Source organism: Notamacropus eugenii, chromosome 3 (genome assembly GCF_028372415.1).
Source record: "Notamacropus eugenii isolate mMacEug1 chromosome 3, mMacEug1.pri_v2, whole genome shotgun sequence".
In the NCBI taxonomy this organism is placed as follows: Eukaryota; Metazoa; Chordata; class Mammalia; order Diprotodontia; family Macropodidae; genus Notamacropus; species Notamacropus eugenii.
The window spans coordinates 52,441,583-52,461,063 of NC_092874.1; the positions used below are offsets into that span (position 1 = coordinate 52,441,583).

The 19,481-nt window shown below is 39.9% G+C and overlaps 1 protein-coding gene across 2 annotated transcripts in view; it reads right to left on the bottom strand.

Moving 5' to 3' along the window:
* The window catches only part of CDK14 (cyclin dependent kinase 14), a 678,242-nt gene that overhangs the window by 638,692 nt on the left and 20,069 nt on the right, over window positions 1-19,481 (bottom strand). The window lies entirely within an intron of this gene.

The window sequence follows — 19,481 nt, forward strand, 5'->3', positions numbered from 1 at the left end:
AGCTCAGCTTTTAACCACAGGGCTTTTTGCAAGATGCCTAGATTGGGAGGGTGGGTGGGGGAGAGGTGTCAAGACAAAATCCAACTCAATTTTTCAGAATTATGGGGAGACAAAAAAGCCACCATGCCCATGCCCCAGCCCTAGCTCTATACCGTTCTGCAGCCTACAGCTACAAAATGACTGAAAATAGCTTAACAGAGTACCACTGAAAATGGATCTCCAGGCAAATAAACACTAATCTTAGGGTACTGAGTTCTTTGTCAACAAACACTGAACTGTAAGTAGCAAGTTTCTAACTATTCTGCCTAGAGCATCACCGAGAGCCATTAGAAAAGGAGCACAGAAATCTAATATTACTAATCCAATTACTTTCCCAATGACTTACATAATCATTTCAAAAAGCCTTATCTCCAGGTCTTTTCCATCTTTCTGCATGTAGCACAGGCTTCAACTCTATCCCAGTCTCCCAACAGCTGCCCCACCCAGTAGTTACCACACCAGTAAACAATAATTAAGGAGGATGGAGAAAGGGTTTTGTGAAAATAATCGCCCCCAGCCACTACCACCACCACCACTACCACCACGTGACAGATCACCAACACCAAAGAAGATCCCTACAGTATTCAAATGTTTTCTATTGTGGTCTAGGTATCCTAGTGCATTGGCAAAGCATAAACTGGATTCTTTTTCATAAATTTTTCAGTATAAATACATATTAGATTTTTGTGGGAACACGTTTTTTTCTTCCTGCAATAGGGAAAACAGAAAAAAGGACTGTTGCTCTGTTTTTCAATGAAAACTGAGGGATCAAGACCAAAGAAAACTTTCCAAAGTTTGAAAGCCTGGAGCTAAGCGGTGCAGTGGTTAGAGCCTGGGCCTTCGAGTCAAGAAAACCTGATTTCAAATCCTACCTCATATTCTTTCATCTGTAACCTTGGGCAAGTCACTGAACCCTTTCTATGCCTCAGTAGCTACACTACGCCAGGCTTTGTGAATAAGTTTTTGCCTGCAGACTGATTTTTCCTATGTAACTCATCCTTGGTTCTTGGTTGGATCCTAGGCAATGACAAAGGCAGACATAGAAGGTACAGCTGGTAGATATGTCCATGATAAAATGCGCGATCAGCAAATTTAACTCATTAAGTGGCAGAATCACAATTTTAAAAGGCCAGAAGAGTGGTTCTAAAAGTGTGGTCTCTAAAATGGTCTTTGTGAGGTCAAAACAATTTTCACAACAAGACTAAGTAAGACATTTCCACTTTTAATATGGTAAATATCAACATTAAAAACCAGAGAAACAAATGGGAGGGCTGCTAAAAATTTTTAAGTGCAAAAGCATCCTTCAACCAAAAAGTCTGAGAACCACTAAGCCAGAAAAATGGGTCCAACTAACAATGGAATCTAATAGCAATAAATATAAAGTTCTCCATTAAGACACAAAAAAAATTACACAAGGATTAGATTGGAGAGTTCTGGTTTGATGCATTTTAGTCAGCATTAATAGCAACATAGTGTCTGTGTCAAAGGAATTCAAAAGGCATCTTTATTACTGCATTTACATATGGCTAGGTGTCGCATCAGAAGGGATCATCACCCAAGAAAGTAAACTGAAACAGTGAGAGGTCCAGAAGTCCTTATACCTCCTACAAGGAACCCAAGAACTAGAGGTCTATTCAGCCAGAAAAGAGGACTATGGAACATGAAAGTTCTCTCAGGACAGACATGATAAAGATACTGATTGTGCCCCAATAAGAGAAATTCCTAAGAAACCAAGTGTCCTTATGCAATGGTTCTAGGTAATCAAGCCAAGATATGGTAGCCCTCTATTACGGATTTTGTAGAAGTGATTGCAAGTGATTCAAACTATGGAAGAAAAATACAGCCTTCTTTAGAGTAGGAGAAACTGAGTTCAAAGTCGGTAGTTAACCTTAACACACAACAGAAATCAAAAGATGAGATTAATCTGGTATGAGTTTTTAATGATTATTGAACTGATGAAGCCAAGTAATCTACTTTAGTAATCTAATTTAGTAAACTACTAAAAAAGTATGAAAGTGAACTGTTTTTATTGCTGTCAAGAGGCAGCATGATTTAATAGATATAAGGTGAGCTTTGGAGTCAGGAATTAATCAACCCATCAAACAATGAAGGAGATTTTATTGAGTATCTCCCAGGCACAGTGCTAGGTAACAAGGATTGAGAAAGTGTCTACCCTGAAGAAACTTCCGTTCTATGAAGGATACAAGATGTTCACAGATCAGTCAAGAATGGATAGAATCAAAACAAATACAAAGCTGTCTGGGAGAGTGATTAATAACTGGGGGACTCAAGAAAGGTCTCTTAAAGGAAGTGGTCTCTGATGGGAGCTCAGGGTTTCAGAAGATCCTGATGAAGAAGAAAAAGGAAGCAAATAGAAAGAGGGGTTGTGGCCAGAATGTGAAGAGTTCTAGATGTTTCCTCATCAAGATCCCTAAACCAATGAAACCACAAATCTGGTCCAAAAGGAAAGAAAAAAAAATGCTACACCAAGTGTCATTTTGCTAAAAACCTTTTCAATAAGAAAGAATAACTTAGGGAATGTATGCCTTCTTCGTAGATTCCCTCAGTATTACATTGTGAAATAGATAGGCAAGAAACAGAGAATCCAAGCCTATCCAAATGGAAAGGGAGGGTTTGTGGGTGGTAAGAACTGACCCAAATGATAATTACCAGAGTACAATTTTATATTCCCTTCCTAAAGGTGGATGGTTTCCATCCTTCACCTGGTGCACTAGACACCGAGTTACAAATAATCCCAAGACAACTGCTTTTAAAATCAGCATGAAACTTGACCACCGCTTATGACCGGATTAACACTGCTCACACTCGGCTAAATGTCACTTTGACAAACTAAATGCTCATCTTCACATCAGCCCTGGGCAGATGGAACTGTTATTAACTTCAGGGCTATCTTTGCAGCAGGAGGATGTGCCTCATTGTTTTCAGAATATTCATAATTTACAAGGTCTCTCCCTCCTTCTTGGCTTATAATTACTCACAATATTGTAGGAAAATATCCCTGCACAGCCACCATACAATATAGGTTTAAAAAAATTTTTTTTTATGAATTTCAAGGAACTAAATGTATCTTTAAAAAAAAAAACCTTCTGTAACAAAAGGTAACAAGAATCAGTCTTTAGGGAAAGACTTTATAAAATAACATTTTAAAAAATCGGATACTCTGGCTGTTTCCCACTCTTGTTAATATCAGTATTAGCCAGTTTAGAACAAACAGTTAATATTAAATCTTGGAAGAACAAAAATTTGTAATATTATTACCAAATTTTTGCCATTAAATACCCAACAACGAGCATCACTTGAAGCTTGAGTTTACACCAATCTCAATTAGTAAATCCTCACTATTATCTGATCTAATAGAATCACAGAAGTTGGATATATAAGGAATTTTAAAGCTACTTTTTCGTTTTACTGAATATTCTGCTAAATAGTATCAAGAAATCGTTCGGTCATGTTCGACTCTGTGACCTCATTTGGGTTTTCTTGGCAGAGATACTGAAGTAGTTTGCCATTTCCTTCTCCAGTTCATTTTACAAACTGAGGGAGACAAGAGTAAGTGACTTGCCTGAGGGTCACACAGATAGGAAGTGTCTGAGGCCAGACAGATAAAGAGTCTTCCCACCTTCTGGTAAAGAAGACCTGAGTTCAAATTCACCTCAGACACTGTATGACCCTGGACAAGTCACTGAACTTCTGTCTGCCTCACTTTCCTCATGTGTAAAACAGAGTTAATAACAGCACATACCTCTCACAGTTGTTGTGAAGATAAAAATGGGATAATATTTGTCAGCAGCTTTGCAAACCCTAAAGTCTTCGATAAATGCTAGCTGTTATTATGATTACTGTATATGAACCTAGCCTAAAACTCAGCTCTCCAGAACACCAGTCTTTTGTGATTTCACTAACTGAATGGAATCCAACACACTTATTAAGTACTTCTGATGTGTCTGGCATTGTAATAGATGCTACAAACATAAAGGCCAGAATGGGAACTGCTGCCTCTACTGACTGGACCACACTGCTCACACTGGCTAAAGTGTGGACTTCAGTCTCTAACACATAAACATGGCAGCAACAACATGGCCGTCTGCCTTTTGTTCCCAACTTTAAGGAGGGCACTGAGGGGCACAAGGGCAAATCAGGGAGCTAGCCAAATCATGAAGGCAAACTTAAGGTGCTTGTCAGAATTGGCCATCTTTCTCCTGGCCCGAAACTTTGTCATTTTAGCAGTGAAGGAAAATATTGCAATGTGTTCACCACAGACTGGGACGAAAAACAGGAACAGCCCTGGACTATTCTCTAGCCTAGCAGTACCAAACTCAGAGGTTTTAAATTGCCAGAACATATCTGGTGGTTTCACATCTGATACAGAATTTAGTGGCAAGCTGCTACCTCTAAGGCTACCATCCAAACCTCTCCCTCTTCCACCCTCCCTCCCCAAAAAACCTCCACAAAAATGCTAACAATTGAGGTTCGGCTGAATTTGCTTTCTGATACATTCTATAAAACAGTTCATTTTTATACTGACCTAAATATCTCCAAAGATGTCGCAATTTCGTGAAAGGCCATGAGCTGCATACTCCTGCTTCTTTTCTGGGCCAATCTAATAAAAGAAATAATGGCCACAGTAGAAATACCATTCCTTTTCTTAAGACAGTGGGAGAGTTGAAGGCCAAATGATCGAAGTAGGATTAAATATCCCTCCAAGTTTAAAAATCCCCAAACATTCCAAACGTGAACAAAACCCTGGAATCCACCAAACCTGGAATTAAGAGTGGCACAGGTGTTCCTCAAGGCAGGTGGCAGGAAAAGGGGGGTGTGGGGGAGGGCAGAGGGAGAGAAAAGAGAGCCGACTCTCTTGGAGATCTTTTTATTTTACAATTAGCCAAAAAGGACGACCTCTCATATTTTTACTTGGGGGCTAGGAATTTAAACTGGTGCCACCAGAGAGCAACAATCAATTTAGAAAAGTAAAGAGAGGCTGGGTGTTTGGAGTTGGAGCATTTACAGTAATTTATCTCCCTCTGAAAGATTGATGACTTTGTAGCAGTGAGAAGTCTTGGAATGTGGGGGGTGCGGGAGGACTAAACAAAGTCTCCAATGACACTGAAAACAACAACAGAATTGACCTGAACTGGCTGAGTCGCTTCTAAAAGTCCTAGGAATACCTACAGAAGGATGAAGTGTTTGTCTCAGCATCTGAGTATTACAATCCCAGGCATTCCATACCTGAATCGCAGCCAAATCCTGACTCCACAGAAAGCTCAACCAGGGAGAAACAAAAGGAAAGAGAAGGGGAGAGGGAGTCAGGAGCTCTGGGTCCATCTAGACTGGACTGGCCACTGATGGACAGTGCGATCGTGGATGGGCAGGTCCCTCACCACCTCTGGGTCTCAGTTTCATCATCTGTAAAATAAGGGAGTGATCTCTAAGCTCCAGGTCTAACTAATCTACACCAGGGATGTGAGGTGTTCCTGAAGATAAATGAGGTAAATTTGTTTACCAAAACAGTACAGGAGAGAAAGAGAAGAGGCCTGACCCAGGGACCCAGTCACAGTTTAAAAGCATTATTGGGGAATTTTAGCAAGGTGGAAATATAGAACAAAGGAAGACGGAAAGGAAGAGAATCTTCTCCTCACAAGGAACAAAGATTTTCCTCATTTTAACCATGTCTGACCCTGTCTCATTTTAATTAAGAGAAAGAGGGTTCACACATCCAGCTCAAAGTCAGAGGGGGAACCCGGGTACCCTCCCAAGTCAGACAGGGATTTGATGCTAACTTGAGAAAAAAGGCGGGTAAAGATCTTTGGGGCTTGACTTCAAGGGTTCAGTCATGGCAGCTTCCCCCCGCCTCCCAAGGGTATTCCCCCACAGTCCATCTCCAAATCAGCCAGATTCCTCTCATTTTTCTCCCCTGGTACATTCCCAGCACCCTGCAAAACTGGACCTCTGCCAGAAAGCTGCTTCCCAGCAGCCTGATGGGGGACGGGGAGGGGGGAAGCATCCTGGCAGCTGGCCCATATCAGCAATGCCTCTTTCTTCAAATGGCTTAGATTCCTTTTTCCTAGACAGGACACCCTACAATTTTCTAATGTGATTAATCACGTGAAAGGTAGAGCCTATTTTAAAAGAAGCTTCAAGGTTGTCAGCGGCCAGCAATGACACCAGTAACTTTAAAGATTCCAATAGGGAACTGCCACATAGTAGTTTGGAAATCACTTTTATTTACTGAGTTTCATGTCAACACCTTCACAAAGAATGCTTCCTATATTTTTCACTCAACTTCACTTTCTGTCAAATTATGCTAATGTGATTGAAAGGGAAAGGGGAAAGAGAAGGAAAAGAATCTCTATAGTGCCCACTATGTGACAGGCACTGTGTTCAACGTTTTTGGGGTTTGTTTGGTTTTTTACAGATATGACTTCATTTGATCCTTACAACAGCCCTTCAGGGTAGGTGCTTTTATTGTACCCAATTTACAGCTCAGGACCTTGATGAAGGTCCACACTAAAGATGAAGCAGCTTGCCCGGGGCCACACAGCCAATGCATGTCTGAGGAGTCAGGCCTTCAGGTCTTCACCTACTGAGCAAGGGATCGTCACTGCTCCAAAGTAGAGGGAGTCATGCTTAACTCCACTCTTCTCTTAAGTCCAAGAATCTTCCTACTGATGTAGTTGCCCAACCATTCTAATACCAATACTCATCACTTGTTACCAAATTATGCCTCTCCTGATCTGTGCCAGCAATTAATATAATGTCTTTAAATCCTGAATATGTTATCTTTCTAAATGGTATGTTTGCTGTCTCTGTGGCCAAAACTTATAATAAACACAGCTGCAGAATAGGAGAAAGGGAAAAAACATATCACTCAGTTTTTCTAACTCCCTTCTGGGGCACATACCATGTCCCACTGTGGAACTGACCAGAGTCGGGTAGGGCAGAAAGTACAAGACTCCATGACTTCTTCCACTCAATGTGATCTAAAACAAGTCATCTCAACTGCTCTGTGCCTCAGTTTCCTCATCTTTAAAATGATGGAGTTGGACTAGATGAACTCTAAGGTCCCTCCTTCCAACTCTAACTCCATGATCCTCTGTTGAGTAGAAGAACTTCAAACCCAGATGGTCTGACTCCCCAACTCTTCAGGTGTCTGCCCCTTTAACTGAAAATCAGTAAAGCTTCTAGAAGTCCAGGAAAGCAACGAAGGAGAAAAGAAACTGATACCTTTCTAAATGTCATCATTAATCATAATAATTCATTATTTTGACGTTGCTTTCAAGTTCTCCAAAGCAGTGAACTCACAGCTCAGTGAAATGAGGTGTAAAAATTTTTATTACCTCCATTTCATGAGTAATTCTAATAAGAATAAGAATAGCTAGGATTTACATATCACTTTAAGGATTACAAAGCACTTGACAAATATTAACTTATTTTGCTCTCACAACAACCCTTGAGGTAGGTTCTGTTATATCTCTATTTTGCACATAAGAAAACTGGGGCAAACAGAAGTGAAATGACTTGCCCAGGGTCACACAGCTTGTGTCTAAGGCCATATGTGAAGAAGTTCAGCAATGTAAAGCAAGTTGCCCAAGGTTACACAATAAAATGAGCCCAGGTCTTCCTAACTCACAGCCCAAAACACTTTCCACTGCACCATAACATTATGCCTTGTGGGTCTCTCTGGACACCAAACTGAGCGAGTCAACTGCTGGACTTTCTAAGCCAATACAAGATGGGTGGCAAACCTACAGCTAATTAAATTTTAAAATAAGTAAGTTATATCTGGGGACAGCCTGGTGGTGCAGCGGATAGAACACCTGGCCTGAGTCAGGAAGACTCATTTTCCATATTAGCTATATGACCTTGGGCAAGTCACTTAACCCTGTTTACCTCAGTTTCCTCATGTATAAAATGAGCTGGAGAAGGAAATGGCAAACTCCTCCAGAATCTTTGCCTAGAAAACCCCAAATGGGGTCACGAAGCATCAGACAGGACTGAAACAATTGAACAGTAATAAAAACAAAATTATATCTAACTCAACAACCATACTTCCATTTTCAAAACTGAAGAAACTCAAGAAACAGGCAATCCAAACGTAATATTCATAAAACTCCAATTTTCATTCTAGAATTCCTCCTCTCTCATACCAGCCTGCTCCATTTGGGGAAACTTTAACAATATAATTACTAGCACCATACATATGTGTAGACTCACCAACTGCCAGGGGTGGATAAGAGAGGTATGACAAAGGATCCGTAAGTCAAATAAGAAAAAGCTAATGCTTTAAAACACATAAAGGAGCCCTAAGACCTAAGATTTACATGGTCAGTCTCTTCCCTTAGAAGGGTATATGCCCTTACAGACCCACGAAAGACATCTGGCATCTCGCTCTAGCAGTTACAGATTCAGGAAATAAAGAACTCAGGAGGGGGGAAGAAAAGGCAACCTAGAAAATCAAAGAAAAGAAAATTACATTAAAAACTCAGTGGTCTGATAAATGGGCCCTTATTAACAATGGAAATTAAGGCTACTCATGATACAGCAGTCACAAACTGAGGAAGAACAAAGTTGTGGCTAGAGAGAGTTCATGGCCAAGATTAAGAATTTACAGAAAATATCTTCCCAAATCACCAAACAGGAAAGAAAATGCAAGATCGGAGCCTATGATACCATATAAGTAAGGGTTTCTGAGCAGCAGGAAAACTCAGATCTAAGATAAGATGGGGTCCTAAAGAAGGAATTTTCTTACACCAAGGTAAATAAATAAATAAATAACATTGACTTACCCAAGATTACAAGAAAAGCTTTCAGCAAGGAGAATAAGTCTGAGGTATGAATGATAGTTTTTTTATTCAATTTTCTAAAGGTACCTAATGATTCACAGCTAATCCAATTTTTCCCAGAAAAAGGATATTTTACTCAGTTATGAGTCCAGGTCTCTCCATGACTTCCTTACAGAATCTCTCAGAGCATTTGCCTTAGAGGGAAAATTGTGCTAGCTCCAAATTCAATGCTGTTCTTGTACAACTTGCAACCAATGAATTAAAACCCCAGATACAAAAAGTGAATCAATTCGAAAATATTCTGCCTATTGACTTCATTTTTGTGCCTTTTCTACCCAGAAGCCAAGGAATCCTGGGAAACAGCATTAGATCATCAGTTAGTCAAAGAGGAGAAAAACCTAATCTTCCAATTGAAGATTTCCTCTGAAGTCTTACAAGATTCATACAAAAAACACTCCTGCTGATGAAGACATTATCAGTACAAATGATGCCCAAGACCCTGTGTAAAATAAAAGAAGACTCGAGGAAAATGTTCCCCAGATTATTCTAAATTAGGGTTCTCAGCAAGCTGCAGGAACCAAGATATGGAGAATGAATTATTCATTATACAGCTACCCTCCTGTTGTCCTCGATTCAACTGAATTCAACCAACCTCACCAAGCACCTACTCTGTGCTAGGCACGAGGGTCAGAGTAGAAGAGCAGACAGAGAATCAGCCTCTGAGTCATGAAGACCTGGGTTCAAGTCCCACCTGGGATACATACTGCCCATAACTAAAGCCTATTTACTTAACCTCTCAGTCTTCCCAGAAAAAAAGTCTCTGAAGATCTGCAGCACAGTAAACAGCAGACTAGAAGCCTCCTTTCTCCCCCTCCCCAATAAAGAAAGATATTATGGTAAGACGCCACATGAAAAATGACAGTGTGCTTGCCCTCAAAGAGCTTACAATCTTACGTGAGAAAAAAATACATGCACACAAATAAGATGACGCAAAGCAGAACGTGCCCAAATTCAAAAACATCCAGAAAAAAATCCTAGGAGGAATTTAAAGAGGAAACAATCACCTTCCAACGGGGGAATATCCCAGAAGGCTTCCTGGAGAAAGGGTCACCTGAGCTGGGTTTTTAAGGGAGAAAAGATTACAAATAGGGGTGACAGACCACACAAAAGCATAAAGGTGAAAGCCAGCTGGGCAAATCAGAGAGCAGTAAGTCAGCATTCCAGTGTAAACAGAACACAAAGGGCATGAAAAGAAGGCATGAGAAATGAGGCTGGAAAGGTACGAGGGAGCCAAATTGTGGGAAGATTTGAACACCAACCTATGGAGCTCCTATTTTCTCCTCTTCTGGGTGAGGGATGATGGATTTAACTGAAGAAGTAAGAAGACCAGTTAAGAAGCCCTTATAACCAGGTATCATGGTCCACATATGTAATCCTAGTCTTGTACCCTGCCCCACGTTATTCCAACCCTCAGGCTGAAGGGGGCTAATCTCTTAAATGTAGGAGTCTGGACCTGCAAAGGGCTAAGCTATTCAGGTAAGGTCATGTTATGGAATGCCCATGCCATTCCAGAGCAACTGGACATCCAGCTGAAATGACTCAACACTATAATACTCAAGGAACAAATTAATGAAGGTACGAACTAAGGCAGAGGAGCTAACGTGTATAGGAATTGATAGCTTTTATTGGGATGGGAAGTGAAAGGAGTGAGATGAAGAAATGAATAGAAGAATCAAAAAAAAGACCAAAAAAAAGAGAAAAGGCTCCCTCATGTACAAAAATATTCATAGCAACTCTTTTTTGTAAAGACAAAAAACTGGAAACTAATTGGATATCCAACCACTGGGAGATAGCTAAATAAATTGTGCTGTACATATGAATGGGATGGGGTGCTATAAGAAATAAGTAAATATGTGATTTCCAAAAGGGAAGGTTTATATGAACCAATGAAGAGTGAAGTAAGGAGAGCTAGAAGAACTTATACTTTAACATCAATATAATAAAAATGAACAATTTGGAGGGTTTTTATAAATGGACGAGGAACGGCAGAACCATCAGAACAGTCCGTACAGTAACAACAAAAATGTAAAAACAACTCTGAAAGCTGTGAAAGCACAGATCAAGACAATGACCATTCACAAATCCAGAGAACAGACGACAAAGCCGTGCTGGCTGCTACAGAGACATGATGGACTTAGGGTGCAGAAGGAAGCATCTGTTCTTGTGGACGGTCACTGAGGGAACTGTTTTTGCTTGACTGTGCATATTTGTTACAAGACATTTTTCCCTCCATGGGTTCGAGGATGGAAAGGCGAGAAAACAGATCTGTTGATTTTTGTAACTCAAAGAGGTGGGGACAGAAGGGTGCAACAGATGTGAAATGTACTTTCAGATGAAATCACTGCGTTATTCTGTTTACTTAACTGTTTTGTAATTTGTACATGTTTGTGATGTAAAGATGCATCAATAAAAGCAATTTTAAGTATCAAATGTTGAAATGAGGTAAACTAAGAACAAGAATGCCATTAACAAAAATAGGGAAACTGAGAGGAGTGATGCTGGGTTCAGTTTGGGACACAGTAAGTTTGAGGGACACAGCCTTGGGACACAAACCGCTGGGTCAACTAGTCAATGAAATCTGGGCAGGAAAAAAACCAAGTACCTTGACTTTAGGCCTTTGTTTCTAATTAGTCCCACAGCCACAGGACATCCTAATGGATTCTTCCTAGCTAATTTACAGCCCTGAGTTGTTTGCAATTCAGTTGGGGTTGTCACCCATGGGCAGTTCATGTGCAGGCATCTTCTCTGGTACTGTCAGATGCCCAAGAGTGAAGCACACATTCTTCTCCCAGCATTTGCTCTTTCCTGCATTTACCAAGTTGAGACGGAAGGCTTAGGAGAAGCAATGCATCTGAAGGGGTTATAATATGGCGGGTGGCATTTATGCTACTCCACTGGAATTGGAATGAAGAAGACAAAGTTCAATTCCCACTTCTGACTCTAGCCTTCTTGCTGTAATTAAGTCACCTCCCCTCTTCCTAAGCCTCAGATTCCCCAACCATAAAATGAGGGTGCTGGACTATGCGGCCTCTTAAGCTCTGCTCTAAATTGATGATTCCATGGTCCTAATGCAATGTATAGAAAGCACTTTGCAAACCGTAAGTGCCATGCAAATGGCAGCTCCGATGATGATTCTTTGCCCAGCCTCCCACCTTCATTTTGTCCCCAAGATACTGACAAGCTCTGAACTAATATTCTGCGACATTTCTTATAGTTCCTGCCTTGACAAAAATAACATGTACAAACTGCAAAGCTGTGTACTCTACCTGTGGCTTTTATTACAGAAACATTCAATGCAGTCTTTAAACACAGACACACATGCATGCACATACACACACATACACACACACACACAAAAAAACAAAGGTATGCCAAGAATATAAATGGATGGTTTGAAGACAAATGTATTTCTTTCCTTCTCATCAAAAATAGAAGGAAAAAAAACTCAAAGTTCACTAAAATAATCAAAGACAAATGGCTACTCTCTCCCACATGCTACAGGTTTTAAAGATTCCCAAAAAGTTTACCATAAAAAACTTGTTTGAACATTATGAATTTGGAGTTGGATTTTTTTTGTTTTTTTGCTACATAATGGTCAGTGGATTAAGGGTTACAAAACAGCCTGAGAAGATAAAACAATCAGCTTTTTACGACTGTTAGGACTTATTCTTCAACATATTACTTGAGTCCCAGAGGAACAAAAACCCAAAAAAAGTGCTTAGAACTAGAAAAATAGCAGGCAGAAGTTAACTGAAAGCAGGATATGATCCCCTCCCCCTAAAAAAGGCTGTCAAAAATATTGCATGTGAGATGGACCCAGGGGGAATCAACCTTCCAGTTCATTTATTAGCTTTTCCCTCTAATACCTCCATAGGAGACAATTAAGGTTGTTAGAGATCAGCTTAACAGAAAAAGGAATGTTAAATGCCATTTAATCAAACATTCACTCTAAACACAGAGCAAGATTCAACAAAATTAACTTTGCTTCAATCTTTTCTCCCTTTGTTTTTTAAGATAAAAGTAAATTAAAAGCAAAAGGAACCAGCATCACAACTGAGATCAGTGTGTCACACTAGCTCTAAGACAAGAGCTGATGTCTGTCAAAGGAAAGGTCAGTGCTTCCCAAATTTAAAAGCCTAAGAAAACCTGGCGATGCAATTAATTTTAAAATATGCATTATTAGCATGCTGATTTTAGAAATGTAGCACAGGAAAAGGTGGGCTTGTTCATTAGTTGTAGAAAGGCATAATGGAGAGAGGGAGAGCCCTGGATTTGGTGTCAGAATTTGGTCCAGGGGATGTATGCTGGATCTGCCCCTGAGTCTCAGGGTATTCTTAGGCAAGACACTCACCCTCCACAGCCTCAGTTCTCTTCACTGGTCAATTGGAGGGGTCAGACCAAATGACACCTCATGTCTCTTTGGACTTTAAATCTATGATCATATATATGAAACAGTGATGTTTACTGGGTAGAGGACTGGTTTATAGTAGGAGGCCCTACATTCAGATCCTGCCTCGGACACTGAGCGCCAATTAAATTAATTAAGCGCCAATGGGAAGGTCAACAAGTATTTATTAAGAACCTACTCTTGGCCAGGCATTATATTAAGTGCTGAGGATACAAACAGAAGGAGCAGCTAGGTGCTACAGTGGATAAAGCATCAGGCCTGGAATCAGAAAGACCTGAGTTCAAATCTAGCCTCAAACTCTTACTAGATGTATGATTGCTGTGTCGGCCTCAGTTTCCTCATCTGTAAAATGAGCTGGAGAAAGAAACAAACCACTACAGTATCTTTGCCAAGAAAACCCCAAATGGGGTCATGAAGAGTCAGACATGGCTGAAAGAACTGAGCAACATTACAAATACAAAGAATGAAACAGTCTCTACTCAGCATGGAGCCAAGTACATATAAAAAATACACAGAATAAATATAAAGTTAATAAAGCTAAGTGTGTATGAAGTTGTTAAATATAAAGTACTTTGGGAGGGAGGATGAGAAACAGGTCATGAAGAAGATGGTGCTAGAGATATTTTTAAAGGGCCTCTACCTCCTCTCCCCTCACTCTCTTCTAAACTCTTAGCCATTGGACTCCTACAGACGCTTACTAGCTGTGTGGCCCTGGGCCAGTCACTCAGCCTCAGTTTCCTCCACTGTGAAATGGGGCTAATAACAGCACCTATCTTGCAGGATTGTTCTGAAGGTCAAATGAGGTGACTTTTGCAAAGCATTTTTGCTCGCTCTCTCTCTATTGATCTCCCTATCTCCCTATTCTAGCTCCCTATCTATCATCTCTTGAATACGTCCACTTCTCTCCAACACAGCTAAAATCCAAGTTCAGATCCTCAATGACCACATGGACCAAATGCATCACCTTCTTATTGGTGTCTTTGGCTCAAGTTTCTTCCTATTCCAACCCAATCCAATCCAAAGCAATTTCCTTAAAGCACGCGCATTCCCTGCTCAGGAACCTCCCCATTGCCCTCTGGATGAAAGGTATTCGACAAGTGACCTGTCCACAACATTCCCCAATGCAGTCTATAAAGTGAGTGTTTAATAAATGTTTGATGGTTAATTGAATGACTGCTTACAAACCTTGAAGCCCCAGATGAATTTAAGCCAAGATTCTCATAATTTTTATTATAATGTATCCAGACTGAGAAGTACCAGCAGACAACACATGTGCTCCACTAGTTCCCTATGTGCTGTCAAAAGAACAAGAGGCACGCTCCCAGAACACCGAAGAGATCTCTTGTGGAGGACTGATGAGATGCCATGGAACCGACTTGTACCATCTGTACCATTGGAAGAGGTACCCACATCAAGGCAGTTTTGCTAAGTGAGTGATTGATTTTTCTTTCCAAAGTTCCTATATATGTATGTATGCATGCATATATATATACGTATATATTTATATGTATATTCTATATAAAATACTTATATTATATATTACATATACATCTATTATACACACACACATACATATATAAAGTGCTACTGTGCTATTTCACCTACACGCTTATTACCCTAACAAGCTCAAACCAGCCCAAGGAGGCCACACTGGTTCACACAATAGAACAATAAAACAGAAAAGTAACCACATTGATATTTGTGTCCCCTCTTGACTACAACAATCCACAGACAACACCAAGACTGCTCACATTGTCCTATCAACCATGGGAATGAATGCACCATCAGCCAAATTCAGCACTAAGTGAAAGATAAAGTAAATCAGAATTTATAATTACACATACCTATGTGCATACCCCCACGTGTATATAGGAAAATAGATACTAATATACTAAACATGGCATAGGAAGCAATTCTGACACTTTTATTGGGCCTGAATTCTGCTCCCCCACTTCTCAATAGCTACCAACTACCCAATGAACCCAAGTTTTACACCTTTTAATTTCATCACTGTGAATTTAGGAAAACTGAAGACCAGAAAAATGAGGGATTAAAAGGCTGCTGAGTCTTGTATTCTTTCCACTCCACAAAGAATCCCCTTCCTTTAACACCCAAAGAAAGCCAGGTCTTATCTGTCTCTCCATAGAGTCCCGACAGTATTTGCTTTGTGTCCCTCTTATGGAACTTAACTTTAGGTGAGTCAGAAAATGCCTGTCTTGTGCATGCAAATAATAAAACTTCCTTGGGTTATCTAAATTCGTTCTCCATTTGAAAATGTTTAAAATGCTCAACAAGTGTAAATATGTAAAAGATGCTAAAATCTCCCCTCTATGGTATTTTTAGAATGATCCTAGCCATGATTTTAGCTGTATGCCAAGAAATAAATAGAATTAATTATGCCTAGTTATATCAATATTCCAGTCAATAGTTCCAATTTAATTTTTCTCTTTTCTATTTAAATAAGTTTTATGAATGACCTTTGTATCACCAGTAGAGTCATTTCGCACCCAACAATGTTCCCTCTGGACCGAATTCTCCCTAAAGACAAACAATTAAGCAAAAAGCATTAGAGACCTTGGGGATAAGAGAAAAGGAATAAATGTAATATTCAAAATTTACTATTCAATATTAACCATTTTGTCTTGTTCAATTGAAATAATTTACACCTATGGAAAGATGATCTGACACATTTTCACAGAACACATCAGGTAAAAAGAGTTCCAATCCCATACTGGGCTCACACCAGTTTCCTTTATCTTACCTAACTATGAAACTATTCACCATCACCACATCTACCGAGAGCCCACACTAATCAAGTAGGTCCCCTTCTCTGGTTGTGGGGTTAAAATGCTGACAGTGGAAGGGAGTGGAAGGAGAACAGATTCCCCCAATCTTCAATTTCATGATCCTCACCCTACTCCTGATAGGGTTATAAATACACGTAAATCTCCTTTTAAAAAAAATTTACACTGAAGCTAGATATTAATTTAAACTTGAAAATGAAAAAAGAAAGTTAGTATCTTTTTTCATGGTAACAATCTATTAGGGCTCACCTTTTATGCCTTCCCAAGAAAAATGCCCTAAATTTTAATTTAAATTAAAAAATACCCTCCAGTCATGTACAGTAGATCAGAAATATGAGCCAAGAAGAAAAGGCAGATGCTAGGGGTGATTCATCGTTGGGGACCAGCGGAGTGGGAATAACTGATGAAGAAAGGAGTATGGGGTCACGACTTTGGGCAAATCACTTAACATTTTTTGAGCCTGTTTCCTCATCTGTCAGATAGGAACAATAATAATAAGACTTGCACCACCGACAGCACAGGGCTATGGACAAGAAATGCCCTCTGTAAACTCTTATGTGCCATAGAAATGTATTATTAGTATCTCCTCTTTCCTCCCCATAGGTCATATCTTTCCCCTGTGGGCTGTGATTTTACCATGACATATCTTTTGTTCTCCTTATACTCAATCATATTCAAAAATCCTTGATTTTATTTTGTTTTTTTGGTGCATTCTGTTTGAATCCAACAGACACATCTCAGTAAACACCCAAACAAACCCCCTACAAAGTATGTTACCCCAGAAGAGTTAAGCAAAACCACCTAAAAGCGTTGGGAATGAATGTATCTTTTCTACCTTTATAGCTGAAGCAGACAAATGTCCTTTTTCACTTCTTTCCATTCTAAACACTATTTGACCCAAAATTCTCTAGACCCTGTAAGTCAACCTCAATGGTCTTCAGACAGATGCATTTTAAATAGCCCTGTTTTCCAAAGAGCCCAACACTAACGCACATCTCGGGAATCCCAAGTGATACAGCAATTCCTTTTAAATGTCAAGAAAGAGGTAAGTGAAGTGATAGGCCTGGTGGTATTTCCCATAATGCCTCAGTGAGGAAGAGAGATGACCAAGGTACTTTCAGAAGAAACGATAGTGGCTCCCAGAGACCCTCCAGAAAAGTGCCCTCCTAGAACTATGCCAGAGGAAAGGGTCTGTCAGAGAAGAGGGAGTTTGAAACTGATGGAGAGATGCCTCACCCCCTCACTCTCCAGGCACCAAAATGCAGCACAGGAACTTTCTTAAGCAAAAAACAGGGGCCCAAAAATGGTAAAAGTGGAACATAAAAGATGCCTCAAGATTGTTATTAGACAAACGAGGATCCCCTAGAGAGATGGAGCCAAAATCAAATAGAAACAAGGTCGGCGCATAAGGATCCCTGCAGGCTGCACTGTAACTTAGTTCCAATGTAGTCTATGTTTCATCACATTTTTATTTTGCTAAATATTTCCTAGTTATAGTTCGATCTGGTTCCACAGGGCTGGACAGGCCCAGGTTTGACATCTCTAACCTAGAGTGAGTTTGAACCCTGGCTCTAGGTTCGAATCCTATCTCTATGACCTTAAACTGCTTATCCTGCCCGGGCTTCAGTTTCCTCTTCCATAAAATGAGGAAATTGGGACTAGACCAAAAGTTCATCATCTCATTTGTGTCACAGACCCCTTGGGCATGGGCACCCTCTCAGAATGATGTTTTTAAACCCATAAAATAAAATATAGAGAGTTACAAAGGAAATCAATTATATTGAAATGCAGTTGTCAAAATATTTCTAGAAAACAAGACCTCAGGGTTAAGAGCCCTTGGGCTAACTGTTCTCTGGCTCCAAACCGAGGTTACTCTGCTCTGGGATGAGTTCTGAAGGATCTGTTTTGCATACGCATGTAGATGGACATATTGAGACAAATAAAGAAATCTCTCTACAATGAAGAAGAGACAACTTTTTTTTAAAGGTAACTTTTCTCACAACACCTGGGATAAAGAGGTTGGCTATAATAAGATCATTTAAATAAAGCAAGGCAGACCTCTTGGGGAAACATCTGTGCTAAATGAGGATTTCTCAGGACATGCCATATGCTAGCAAGCCTTCTGCACACCTGAACCCCTATGTATAACAACCCCCTGATACTAATTTAGAAACAGAAATGTTCTATCATGTAAAAAGAATAGTCTCCACCAAGACCTAGTGATGTCTAGGACACCAAGTCCATCATACTCCCTTGGGGACGCTACCCTGACAGCAAAAAGACTGGAGATTTTAAAAAAGCGGACATTTTTAACAAGTGAAGGCTAAATCATAAAGGCTATTCAATGACTCCTCTTAACATGTACATCTGTCTCTTCAGTCTCTCAAAAAACAATCGATTAAATGTTAATAAATAACCATGAGGCAAATGGAACCCAAATAATAAGGTTCTCTTTTATCCTTATACTTACTTAACCCTTACTCTCAGCTGAAAACCTTCATTCTAGAGGATAATGTTTTCATATAAAATTCTTTAGGTTTTTAATTCATGATAACATCTAGAGTGACTTTGAAGATCAATTCTGAGATACGCTTCAAGTAAATACTCATCATAGGTTTGTGATGGTCCCAGAAAAGCAGAGCCAAGACACCTACCACTGGACAAACAGCCCAGGTTAGAGGAAGGAAGGAGGTGTGGCAGACCTGGGTTTTAATCCCACTTGGATACTTACAAGACGTGTGACCACAAGTAAGTCACTTAAACTCTGTGAGCTTTAATTTTGTCATGTCTAACATAGGCTTAAATAACACCAAATAGTACCAAGCTTACAAGTTGGTTGTGAGGAAAGGGTCTTATGAAATTCACAGTTATATGAACATCTGTTACTACTGTTATAACTGATTCTTCTTGGTCTACATTCAATAGGATTTAGACAGAAATGGTCCTTGAGGAGGTAACTGTCCTACTATTATTCTCTTACATTCATTATCATAACAGGGATGACAGCGAGGAAAGCAATCCTTGGCAAACCACTGAGACTGTGGCCTCAGTTTCCACATTTGTAAAACTGCGATGATACTCCTGGCACCATCAAACTCACAGGACTGTTGTAAGCAAAGTGATCTGTAGAACTTTCTAGTGCTACAGAAATGTGAATGATACGTTATAAAACGCTAGTTATGGCGATCAATATTTCAACTTCCAACATGTGAAATGATAATGACGTATTATATACAGCTCATTTCAAATTAAGACCAAACGAGAGAAAACAATCTTGAACTACAAGAAAGGAGATGCAAATTCCCACAACTACCTAGCAGTTAAATACGGGAAAGGTTGCCAAGAAATGTTATAGAATTTCCTTCCTTG